At 50.4% G+C, this 12,814-nt stretch overlaps 1 pseudogene; it reads left to right on the top strand.

Moving 5' to 3' along the window:
- The first annotated feature begins 8,704 nt into the window (after positions 1 to 8,704).
- LOC112548831 lies at positions 8,705 to 9,437 on the top strand (annotated as a pseudogene).
- The last annotated feature ends 3,377 nt before the right edge of the window (positions 9,438 to 12,814 follow it).

Genomic DNA, 12,814 nt, shown 5'->3' on the forward strand with positions numbered 1-12,814 from the left:
CATTCAGTAGAGGCCTGCTACCATTGTATTTCAATCATTCCCAATCTCTCTCATTCATCCGGGATCCAATTTACATGGGAGGGGTACATGAATCATATTATTGCAACGTGGGAAGCCCAGGCAGAGGACACAAGATGGAGGCTTGACATATAAAATGGAAACTTGACATGACTTTGGTTCACTTAAAAACACAGGCCTAAACCATACAATATCCATATGAAACAATAAAAATCAATATGGAAATGATAATTTTTACTGTTGTATATTATATTATTAATACAAACCTTATAATTATACAATATAAAACAGTGGATATCCAAAACCAAAAACTTGCTAGCAAAATAAAAATGTTCAAAACTTATCCGAAGTTTGAGCTCTTATACACTTATCTTTAGGGAATAGAGAGGGAGAGAAAAGTCAGAAATGGTTGGGGAAGGGAAGGGAGTGCGTTTTAAAAGAAAAAAACAGAAAAGCTGGGGGTTTTGCTACATTGTGAGGTCACTGACTCCGGCCCAGTGCCTGGTGTCCTACAAGGATTTAAAAGCAGGAATTCATTAATTACTCGGCAAAACCTAAATGACATTTCTCTTCCCTCATCCTCAGGCAGCAGCTTCCCCCCACAGCGACAGCCGGGTGCCCTGTGCCCAGTGGGTGTTTCTGCATCCTGTGTCCTGCACAGGCAGTGAAATGTCCTGTGTGGGGCAGGAGATGAGGGTGAGACACCCCCCCCACCCAGTTTCCCCTGACAGCCAGGAGCCCAGGGCAAGGAGCCCGGGGGGTCTCCTCCCAGCTCTGCTCCTGGCGCTGCCTTGGGCCGGAAGCCCCATGTAGACAAGGCCCCAGGCAGGAGGCCCTGAGGAAGGGCAGTGTGAAGAAGCCGGGGACACGAGTCCTGGGGTGAAGGCAAAGTGCAGGAGCATTTGGGGGCACATAGGCTGAAATCCACTGCCCATCTCTGGCCCAGCTCCAGCCACTGCCAAAGGACAGGATGAGGTCAGCTGAGCCTCCCGTTCCTGCAGCCCCAGCCAGCATCCCTGGCCCCGAGTTCTCACAGCTTCCTCTCCACCCCCCAACCCCGCTGCTACGGCTGCCTGGCCCTGCCTGCCCCATGGCGACTGGGGGCGGGGAGCTCCATCTTCCTTGTGGCCAGCCTGTCTTCATCCCCCATGGGCTCTGCTGAGTGATGGCAGTCATCTTTACAGAGGGCACCCCTCTTGTGCCCCCCCACCCCAGGCTGGCAGCCAGCTGGAGGAGGCACAGGTCTGTGAGGGAAGGCAGGAGCCGGAGGATGTCAAAGAAGCAGCCTGCCAATAACCCTCAGTCTGGGGAAGAGCCGCAGCGCTGCCAGCCCCACGGGCTGGCCCCACAGATCCGACATAATGCCTGTCTTTGACAGCCCAAAGTGAGCTGGTGATCTGTTATTCTCCTTTGGCCAGCTCTTTCTTATCACTATGATCAGGTTTCCTCTTTATACAGGGTTCCTTTCTGAATTACAGCCTCCTGAAGGGATTGCTGTCTATCCAGGCTGGCCTCCTGCAGCACTTCCCATTCTTCTGTCTCATTGGGATAGCTTGCTCCTGCGTCCTTGAGAAAGTCCCTTCCAGTGCAGCCAGCTCTCCTGAATGCCTTTCCACTCCCACGTGCCTCCCAATGGATCCTGCCCACTGGGGACCCCCAGGCTTATTCAAATTTGTTTTCCTGCAGTTTGAACACAGTTGTAGTCAGTAGTGGCCTGGAGTTGAATTTTTTGGAGCAGCTTGGTAGCTAAATATCATTTTGCCATGGTCTCTTGCAAATCTCAAAGTAAAAAGTTCACTCCTTTCTGATTTGTGCTATACTGGGTCCTTAAATCCTTTTACAGCAGTTTTATTATTCTGTTTCTGAGCGCAGCCTCACCATTACTTGGAGAGAGTTGGGATTCTTCTTTGGAAAAAAGACAAGAAGGAGAAGTTGAATCATTTTAAAGTCTCCAGGCTAAAAATTCTGTCTTATAACTGATGCTGGAGGAGAGAAAAATGTGTTTTATTTAATGTCATCTCAAGTCCTTCTGTAAAATTAAATGTATTTTAGTGTTAAAAGATGAGGAACATACCAGTGTCACGCAGTGGCAGGGCACGTGTCTATATGTGCGCCCCACCGCGCAGGTGGTACTGTGCAGTCCTGGCGGTGCACCGGCCATTTCTGACGTTACTGTGCAGTAGCATCACGGTAGTGCCTGCCCATGCTACGTAGCCATAGTGATGAACTGTGTTGCTGTAGTTCATTGCTACAGCGACACAGCAGCCACTCCCTGGTCACGTCTACATGTGACACTGGAAAAAACCCTGGTCAGACCCAGGTCACCCTCCCTTCCACTGTTCCTCTCTCACTTAAAATCAAGGGGCAGACACAGGAGTTGGGGTACAGCCTGTGAATGAGCACTACCTAGACACATTGTTGTATTACGGGCTAACTGGTAGTGACTTAGCCCAGGGGATTTGAAAGGGTAAAAGATGATTGGAGGACTTGGGATTCCCTTTCCTCACCAATCAGGCCGCAGAGACCCACCCTCCATGTCCCCTGATTGGCCCCTTGGGTCACCTGGAGGGGGATAAAAGGGGCAGCGTGGCTGACTCTGAAGCTCCTTCCTTGTGGTCCCTTGCTGGTCTCTCCTAAGAGCTGGCAAGAGCTGGGCCAGCGGGGCAGGAGCAATTGCCCCAGAAGATCCTGAAGGAGTGGGACCTGCAGGCAGCAGTTGGACCCTCAGCAGCGCGGCGTGTAGCTGGCAGGAGAAGATCCCCGCTGGGCTCCAGGATCGTCTACAAGAAGCTGCGGCCAGCAGGAGAGGCTCCCCAGCTCCAGCAAGGAGCTGAGCAGCGACCTGAGAGGTTCCCAGCTCTGACTGGAGGAGGTGGAAGCAGAGGCCAGGCAGCTCAACGTGAGGCCGGGGCTCCAGGAAGGTCAAGACCTGTAGCAGCTTGGCACTGTCCCAGCAGTGGTGGCTGTGTGGTGGAATTTCTGCCTACCATGGGGGAGATCTGAGGTCAAGTCCCAGCTGGGATGAGTGAAGTAATAGGGAGAAATTCTTGTTGCAGTGGAAAAGAGTTTTCTTCCAGGTACCCAGACCCTATATTCCTTGTTATTTGACATTTTGTATTTTGTGCCTTTTATATTTCACCAACCAGTATTGTTTGCGCTGCTGTTTGTGCTTTATATTTTGTTAACCCTGTCTTTTGTCAACTGGATGAATGTCTATGATTGTAAGTGTCTAACCTGTACTGAATCCTGCCCCCTCGGGGCGTTGTAGTGTCCCCTGTACCCTGTGGTTTATCCATGCTATGTTCCCACTACTTTTTTCTCCTTAAAAGGTATATGGTTAAGTCCCCAGTGATGGTCTGGCTCTGCTCTATAGGGGGAGGAGAGTCCCTACACCTCCCACAGCACTTGTGCACCTGCTTTTGATCCCTTCAGTTGCAGAGGGGGTACCTCTTGGAGTAACATTGGTGTAAAAGGCCCTGTGACCTGGGCCTGAATTACAGACTGTGACTGAGAAGAGCCACAACCCTGAACTCATTAACCAGGAGGGAGGGTTGGGGACCAGGCAGAGAGGGGCCCCATGCACCGTTTGGCCCAAACCTGAGAGTTTCTGGGGGTTGCTGCTTTGGGGCAGGAGGGATGGACAGAGAAGAGAGGTGGCCCTGGGACCAGAAGTAGGAATTGGATTCTCCCTCACCAGGATGAGCTTCAGCCAGAGATCTGCCACCATGAAAGTCTGTTCAGGTCTGAGCCTCTGACCCGGGTTATGGTTGTCTGTCACTCAGTCACTTGGGGCGCCTGTAGACATGCAGCACGGCTGCTCTGACACACTGTAATTGCAGCGTGTGGGAGTGGACGTGAGTCTGGTGCAGCATGGTAATTACCACACTTCAGCAGACTCCAGCGTCATCTGTATGAGGGTCTCTGCGCTGAAACATGGTGGTGGGTAGGTTTAACTAAAGCTCTTCCAATGAGCTGTAGTTAAAGCACCCCCTCCACCATTTCTCAGTGCGGGGACAGATGCCTGTGATGCTCCAGGAATGTAATTAGAGCAGCTCTCGGAGCGACTCTCCGAGAGCTGCTCTAATTACATTCCTGGAGCATCACAGGCATCTGTCCCCGCACTGAGAAATGGTGGAGGGGGTGCTTTAACTACAGCTCATTGGAAGAGCTTTAGTTAAACCTACCCACCACCATGTTTCAGCGCAGAGACCCTCATACAGATGACGCTGGAGTCTGCTGAAGTGTGGTAATTACCATGCTGCACCAGACTCACGTCCACTCCCACACGCTGCAATTACAGTGTGTCAGAGCAGCCGTGCTGCATGTCTACAGGCGCCCCAAGTGACTGAGTGACAGACAACCATAACCCGGGTCAGAGGCTCAGACCTGAACAGACTTTCATGGTGGCAGATCTCTGGCTGAAGCTCATCCTGGTGAGGGAGAATCCAATTCCTACTTCTGGTCCCAGGGCCACCTCTCTTCTCTGTCCATCCCTCCTGCCCCAAAGCAGCCACCCCCAGAAACTCTCAGGTTTGGGCCAAGCGGTGCATGGGGCCCCTCTCTGCCTGGTCCCCAACCCTCCCTCCTGGTTAATGAGTTCAGGGTTGTGGCTCTTCTCAGTCACAGCCTGTAATTCAGGCCCAGGTCACGGGGCCTTAGCACACCACAACATGGTAGTAACCTTGGTGTAAAAGCCAGTTGTGAGCTCTGCCAAATCTCAGCTAGGTCAGGGACTCTGCAATGTTTGGGCTCGGGACAAAATAGCCAGTTGTGCCCTTTTGATGGGCGGCGAGCTTTGATCCCCATCTTCCCCTGCAGCTCTGTCTGTCTGTCCAGCTGTCTGTCAATTTGGCGTGGGTGCCGCTGCATTGAAACAAAGGGGCTCCATGTCTCCGGCACTGGGGATCAAGCACAGACTGCTGCAGACCCCACAAGAGCTCCCCACCACTCCCCTGACTTCCACAGGGGCCTTTCCTCCCTCCTCGAGTTCCCCCTTCCCTGCCGCTCCCCTCTTCCTACGCCTGTTTCTGCAGAGCAGCTGCGCAGTGCCTGGCGGGATCTGGGGGAGGCAGCAAAGGACTGGGATCCTCCTCAGGTTCCTTCCAGGGAGGCTGCGGTGGGTGGCAGAGACCCAGGGGCAGGAAGGGGCAGGGGGGCAGGAGCAGGAGCGGTTTGAGGGTCAAGCGTGGGGCTAGGGACTCAGTGTCTCTGAGAAAGTGCAAGTGAGAAGCAAGGGGGGACTTTTGGAGGCGACTTTTATTGGACCAGATGTCAAATTTGGGAGCAATGTTAGACAAGGGCACAGAAGAGGGGCACCCGGTCCTCAGAAACCTCTCGAACTAACCAAAAAGACTGTGACTGGGAGAAAAATGTGACAGAAAAAATAGAAATTGTATAGGTGGGAAAGAACTCCCCACTTCAGTTGGTCCAAGAAAAGATGTCCCTAAAATCACCTGGATCCTTGCATGTTGGCCAGCCCGTCATGGTGAGAACAATCCTCCAACCCTACTGGGAGGAAGGATATGGCTTTTATTCAAATGGCACAGACACAGCCAATCACGGGGCAGAGCATGTGATGCTAGGGGACAATGGCCAGGGGGTTGCCTAGCGCAGCGTGATTGTGATCCAGTTCCATTCCATACAGCCAGAGAGGAAAGATTAAGCCTGTAGTTATATGGCCATGACCTCTCATTACACGATCAGTGTTTCTAATCATCTACTCCCCGCAAGTTGAAGATAATGAGGAATACACCTGATAGGAGTAAAATATTACAAAAAATACAAATGGAAGTGGCGAATCCTAAGTTGTGACCAATGTTTCTGCACAGTCCCAACGCCGCATGGGTCAGATCTGATGCTACGGTGCAGTAGCAAACGAGCCCGTCAATGCTATGTCACCATCACAATGACCTATGGCAACACAGCATCTCGTGTAGATGCACCCAGCAAAGCCCAGGCCACACACTGGAGGCATCACAACCAAAGTCTGCATCTTGGGAGGCAGGGACACCAGCAGGGGGGGGCTGGCTGCAGCAGCTGTGGCAGCTGTGCTGGCAGTGGTGGTGATTGTGTCAGAGCCTGTGATCACATGGGGACCAAACGCTAAGGACCACAAGCAACACTCATCCTGGCCTTGCCCGGTTGGGGCACTCCACTCTACAAACGTACTACGACTGTAACATCTGTGTACAAGTAACTTCCAGCACTTGGGAAAATACAGCACCTGGGAAAAACAAGCTAAATCATGTCTCACCAAACTGGCATCCAGCTGGATTGCGGGCAGGGTTTGACCTTTAAATACACTAGACTGGGTTGTGCCATCTGAGTTGACTTAGGAACCGACAGCAAGAATCTGTGTCCACCCATCTAACGAGAGAGGGGGAGAGAGGGAGGACGACACTTTATGAGTAAGGCTCACAGAAATTTGCTGCCAGCAGAGGAGTGAGGAGACTCGGATATTCAGGTCTCTCCCAGGATCTGGACGGGGTGCGCTCTCTTGACCCCAGGGCCCTGTGCTGACTCTCTCCCCCTAACAAGCCACTCTCATTGTGCCCTCCGAACCATGGCCTGTATTAATTCAGCAGCGATACGCTCCACTGAAACACCTTGCAAACCTCCAAGCTATAGCTCACCAAAGGTATCAGCAACGTCTTGGAATGTGTTAAAAATGCTACCATTAGTTTAGCAAAAAGAAACCCTGGGAAAGGAGGAGGTGGAGCAGAAATAGGTCGCAACAGAAGTTATATTAACCAACCATTTACACGTTTCTCATGAGATTTAGGCAGGGTTTACACAGACCATGAAAAACCCAAACGCTTCTCAGAGGAAAAACATCCGATGCATGGACCGAGAAAGAGAGTGCAAAATCAAACATCTGCTTCCTACAGCACTGGAGGTTAGAAACAAAGCCAAGCCACAGTACAATGTATGGATATGGATATGGATATGGATATATCATATATACCTCAGTGAGGTAATGGGTAAATGGTCACTGGTAGCCAATGGATTTGCTGGCAACGCTATTTCCAATTTCATAAAGAAGGTGATGACGACAGCCCAATCTAACAACATGCACACGTTTTAGTTCAGCATGTCTGCGACTCCAGGGCACTCAACAGGGCTGCTCCCATGCTGGTTTCTTAGCAAGCTGCATCAGTGTTTGCAGGAGCAGGGTACGACACAGAAGGAAACAACCCTGTCTGATTTTAAATGTGACGAGCAGAGTTGTGTAATGCTTGAAGGTCCTGATCTCCCGGGGATGTCTGCACTGTTGTATCTGTCTTTTCACCGTCTGTCCATTAAAATGGTTATGTACCACAGGCAAAACTCTGCCTACACCAATGCCAAAACTCCCATTTAATTCAGTAGGGCCAAGCTTTTTAGCCTTGCCCTCAGGAGTTGGGCTTATATAGCACAATATGAGTCACAGACTCCTAGACCTGCAAGCAGTTTACACTCAACATATAGGACTATCCTCAAATTTATTGTTTTTCATGTCAGGTAATCAGTAGCCTAGATTTGTGCCAATTGCTAATAAAGGCACAAACAAGAAAAGATCATCCTCTCAGGTAAGAAGTCAGGGCCCGGGGAGATGTCAAACCTGGAAGATGGTGATGTCCAAACTGGAAGATGACGTGCAGCTGGCCATGCCGTGCACTGCGCAGGAGTCCCCGCGTGGCGTTGTTCCACACCACCTCACACAGTCTTTTCAGAAGGAAGTGAGCAGGATATAATGCTGGAAGATGTGCTGTATTGTGTTTGGTCGTATGACAGAGACCCTTGTCTTCAGCCAAGGGAGACAACAGAGCGACAACACTATAGAAGGCACTGCAGCCCAGCGGCCACAGATTAGGAAACAGTAGCTTTGACCCAGTTCTGCGGTGTGTAAAATGGGGGCAAAACTCTTCACCTCCTGCACTAGGGGCTAGGCTGTTAATTAGCAAAAGCCAGCGCAATCCTTGATCAGCAGAAATGCCCCACAGCAGACACAGAGGTTAGATGCCTCATCCTGAGGAGCAGCAGGGAGCAGCACTGCCCAGGGAGAGCACAGCTTGGAGATTTGGTAGGAGATGGAAGACATGTCTGCAAATTAATTGATTCTTTTCCATAAGGAGAAGTGAGGTCGTTGATAGGTGCCTCAGCACTGTTGAAATATGGGATGTGGAAGTGAGATTTGCTGTCATTTCCCACTCAGACCTGTGGCAGAGTCTCTGGACACAGGGTCCATCCCACAGAGTGTGCCCAGAGGTGTACCCAGCTCCCAGCCCCCCGACACGTGTCATAGGGTAAACTGGCCAAATCAGGTCATCTCGAGGCTCACGGGCGGGAATCGTGAAACCAGTGACAATCCTCCCCTGGGCATCTAGATGGTAGGAATTTTCTTCCATGGTCTTCAGAAACAAACTGGGGGAGAAGCAATGCTTATCCTGGTTTGCCCTTCACTGACCTTTCCTGAACCGGCTGTTTCTCTATGGCCTATCTTTATTCTGTTAGATTTATATCCCAGCCTGTCCAAAAGGCTCTGGTGATACCTGTCACTTTTCATGGGAATGTTCTTGTTTCTCCGAAAAGTTTGAATCGCACCCAGTAAACAGCCGTTGCCAGGTAAAGACGGGAGGATGAAGGAATGAACACATTTATTGTCCTTTCTCATTTGTTTCTGCTACAGAAAGACAAGACCGAAGAAATGACCAACGACATGACAAATGTAAGGACGTGGTCTGTGCCTGAGGGACCAGACATCGTACATCCAGCGGTAAGACAATATGATGAGAGAAAAATAGCTGAGAGAGACTTCGGAGAAGAGGAGGCCAATGCCACAAAGTTTGTCTTCACAGAGAGAAAGAGAAGAGCCGGCAGACTGCCGGGATGTGTGAAGAGACGGAGTAGAGGAAAACCAAGCCCGCTGTTTTCCCAGCAGTCACCTGGCCTGTCTCCAAAAGGAAGCAGGCCACTGCCCCTAGGCAGAGAGTTTGGGGAAGAAAATCTTGCAGAGGCTGAACCAGCAGTGGTACCTGCTCATCAGGCTGGCAATATTGCTCGTTTACACAGGGAGGGCATGTGCATGGGAGCTCTGCTCGAGCATCCCACGCCGGACTTTCCTCTTAGACAAACTTACTTTCAGTACGAATCACCCAGAAAAGACAGCACATTACAAAACTGTTTCATTAGGGGAGATATTTCTACTTACTGCAAACCAGATCACCCTAAAAGAGGCATTCTTGGAAACTTCTTTTCACAGATCAATGTCCAGGGGAAAGTGCTCGGTTCGGAGGAACCAGTCCAAAGCGACAGGGAAATCCCAAGGCAGCTTCAAGTCGCCGAGCTTGTACAACCCACATGAGGGGGCAGCAGGAAGCCAAGTTACTACATGGCAGCTCAGGGGCTCAAACCTTGTACATCCCGCCTGGACACACTGACCAAGCCAAGGGCAGTCTGCAGAGTAACTCTACCCCAGACTGGCGGGCAGCGTGCAAGAAAGCTCTTCTTTTCACTGCGCCAAAAGATATTTCCTGAATAGGAAGTACTGCATAAGGCAGTGCAGGGAGCTCGCAGCAAGCCCCTGCCAACAAACACAGCTGAGCCTCAGCCCACGCAGTCATCGACCTGTATTCATGCTGATGCTTTCTCGGAAGAAATATGTGATGAACTAATGAGCAAACTGGTCTCTTCACACAACCTACATGCTCAGGACAGCGCAGCTCCTGGAAGTGATCCTTCACGGGTCAGTACAGATGTAGCTGAGTCGGTGCTAAATAAGCTTTCCGCATGCCAGGTCACAGACCTGCAGCCGTCTGAAGATCAGGGTCTCTCCCCTGACACATAAACTGGAGTAAATAATTTTGCCCGTCAACGTGTCTCTGACCTTCTGCAAGAAAGTGCTTCCCGAGTCTCAGTTTGTGCAGACATGAAAAGCAACAAGAGCGTGTCAGCAGAGAGCTTCGGTGTTTTGATCAGGGGAGAAATGACTGATGACCAAGACGAAGAGCCCTTAGCAAAAGCACCCTCTTCAGCTCTGTCTAAACCTCTAGAGCCTGGGGAATTTGATGAGAAACTTTTAGAAGATGCTACCAAAAGCACGGCCCGATGCCAGCGTCCCACACCATCTGCTCTGCAGAGGTGTCACAGATTTTCGGAAGATGTGATCAGCAGGCTCTTACATAACATTGGCCTTCCACCACCAGCACATCTTCCTCTACAGAAAAGAAAACAGGACTTGCAGAATTTGACTTGATTCACATGAAGGTAAGCAGTAAAGTGATGGCAAAAATCACTAAAGATGAGATCTCTTCTTGCCAGCATATTGAACATCTGCCTTCCAGGGAGGATGATTTGACTCAAACAACTGCTGATCCAGTCTATAACAAGCTTTTGACACAGTTCCAGACCAAATTCAACATGCAGAAGTGTATGTATGATTATTTCTGAAGCTCTGTGTGACTTGGTCTTCCAAGAGATCTCTGGGAATCCATTGCTGAGCTCTCTTTCTGGAGAATCACCACTTCACCACGGTGCCAAACCTGACAATATCATCGCTCATGCACTAAGAGACGTTACTGAGCCGTTGGATAAGTCAAACCATTTATCATCAGATCTTAGTAAAATAGTTTCTCTCATCATAGCAAAACTAGCAGCAAATCTTTTGTCAACATTTTCTTCCCTCTTTCCCATTGTGGATTTGGATGCAGAAAAGACTTTGTTAGAGAAGGATGAAAGTAGAAAGATACTCGAGCAAAAGCTATGTTTACCGGCACTTTATTAGCCGGAAAACTCTATTAACAGGCATCCGAGGGACACAGCAAAAGCAAAACCGGAAGGACCGCTTCCGGTTTTTGCCACTGGCATGAGCAGAGTTCTTGCCACTTCGGACCACGGCCCAGAGCAAAGCAGCCTGCGCAGGGCCCCACTCCCTGTCCCCCAGCACACTGATGCCAGGGAGTGCACCAGTTGGTGCACATTTGATTAACCAGAATATTTGATTAACCGGCATCCCCCATTCCTGGGGGATGTTGCATAAGAGAGCTTTCACTGTACATGCTTTGCAGGTACTCCTGTCCAAACATCAGATGAACATGGATGAACATGAACTTAAAAAGAGAGAAGCTTTAGCAGCAATTTGATCATGGGCTAAAAGCATCTCTATGTAGGGAAGGTTTCTAATTGGTAAAGGCTCTCATATCTTCCAGCCAGAGGCCCAAGGCAGAAGACAATGCAGTGGCTGGAAGATGCAACTGGACAGATTGATTCTAGGAATACGGTGCACACTATTTTCTTGTTACACAACAGGTTATTAACTAAAGGAAGAACTTACCCAGGGGTATGATGAATTGTCCCTCACCTGAAGTCTTGCAATGAAGGCTGGGTCTTTGTAAAAGACAGGCTGGAGCATCACCTGACATTATTTGGGTCCAGGCTGCAGGCAGGTACAGGGAGGGATCAGACAAGGGGATCACTGTGGCCTCTCTCTGCCCTACCAATCTATGAAGACTTTGTACATTTGAGGCCTTAGTGCCTCCTATCTCCTTTCCATCCTTTGGACTGTCCTTCTCTGGACTTCCTCTAGTTCTTCTGTCATCTTCTGACATGCCAGGGGTGAGAACTGCTCTCTCCTCCCTCATTCTAGATGAGAAGTTTTCCCTGTATCCACTCTTCTTTGCAACAGGGTCCATGCTGTTAGCCCCTGGCTGCTTTTCTCATTCCTTAGGCTCATTGCAGTCCTGGTACCCAGTAGTGTAGGTGAAGGATACCCATGCTGTGTCTTCCCTCTGCTCAGGTTGGCCGGTTCTGCAGGATTTGTATGGACTGTCTTCCCTTCCACACAATCTGCTGCTCTAATCTTCCCAATACAGTAGGTAGCTCGGGTCTGTTCCCTTACTGCTGCTCAGAGCGATGCCAAATGGCACATTGCATTGGTCAGGTGCCATGTCCAAGAATCCTGCGGGTTGAGCAATACTTCCTGAACTGGGCTGTGCAAGCCCCACCCCCCGGACACAGAGAGGTGCAGAAAGGAACTAGCAGAACTCTTTTGGTAGGGAACGGAGGGTGGACAGCAAAGGCAGTGGTAGAGCCAGAAAGCATTTTCAGGGGTGACTAGCACGTGCAGCAGGACTAGGCAGGAAAAATTTCATAGACATCATCATCATCAGGGCTGGAAGGGACCTCGGAAGATCATCAAGTCCAGCCCCCCGCCCAAAGGGCAGGAAGTCAGCTGGGGTCATAGGATCCCAGCAAGATAAGCATCCAGTTTGCTCTTGAAGGTGTTCAATGAAGGCGCTTGAACCACCTCCGGTGGCAGGCTGTTCCAGACCTTGGGGGCTCGGACAGTAAAGAAGTTCTTCCTTAAGTCCAGCCTGAAACGGGCTCGGACAGTAAAGAAGTTCTTCCTTATGTCCAGCCTGAAACGGTCTTGTAGTAGTTTGTGACCATTCGACCTCGTCATCCCTTGGGGTGCTCTGGTGAACAAACGTTCCCCCAGATGCTGGTGGTCACCCCTGATAAACTTGTAGGTGGCCATCAGATCACCCCTGAGCCTGCGCTTTTTCAGGCTAAAGAGCCCCAGGGCTCTCAGCCTGTCATCGTAGGGTCTGTTTCCCTGACCTCTGATCATGCGCGTGGCTCTTCTCTGGACTCTCTCAAGCTTCTCCACATCCTTTTTGAATTGTGGAGCCCAAAACTGGACACAGTACTCCAGCTGCGGCCTCACTAAGGCCGAGTACAGGGGGAGAATGACGTCCCGGGCTTCGCTTGATAATCATCTATGGATGCAAGCCAGCGTTTTGGTCGCTTTACTAGCTGC

Source organism: Alligator sinensis, unplaced genomic scaffold (genome assembly GCF_000455745.1).
Source record: "Alligator sinensis unplaced genomic scaffold, ASM45574v1 scaffold1340_1, whole genome shotgun sequence".
Classification (NCBI taxonomy): Eukaryota; Metazoa; Chordata; order Crocodylia; family Alligatoridae; genus Alligator; species Alligator sinensis.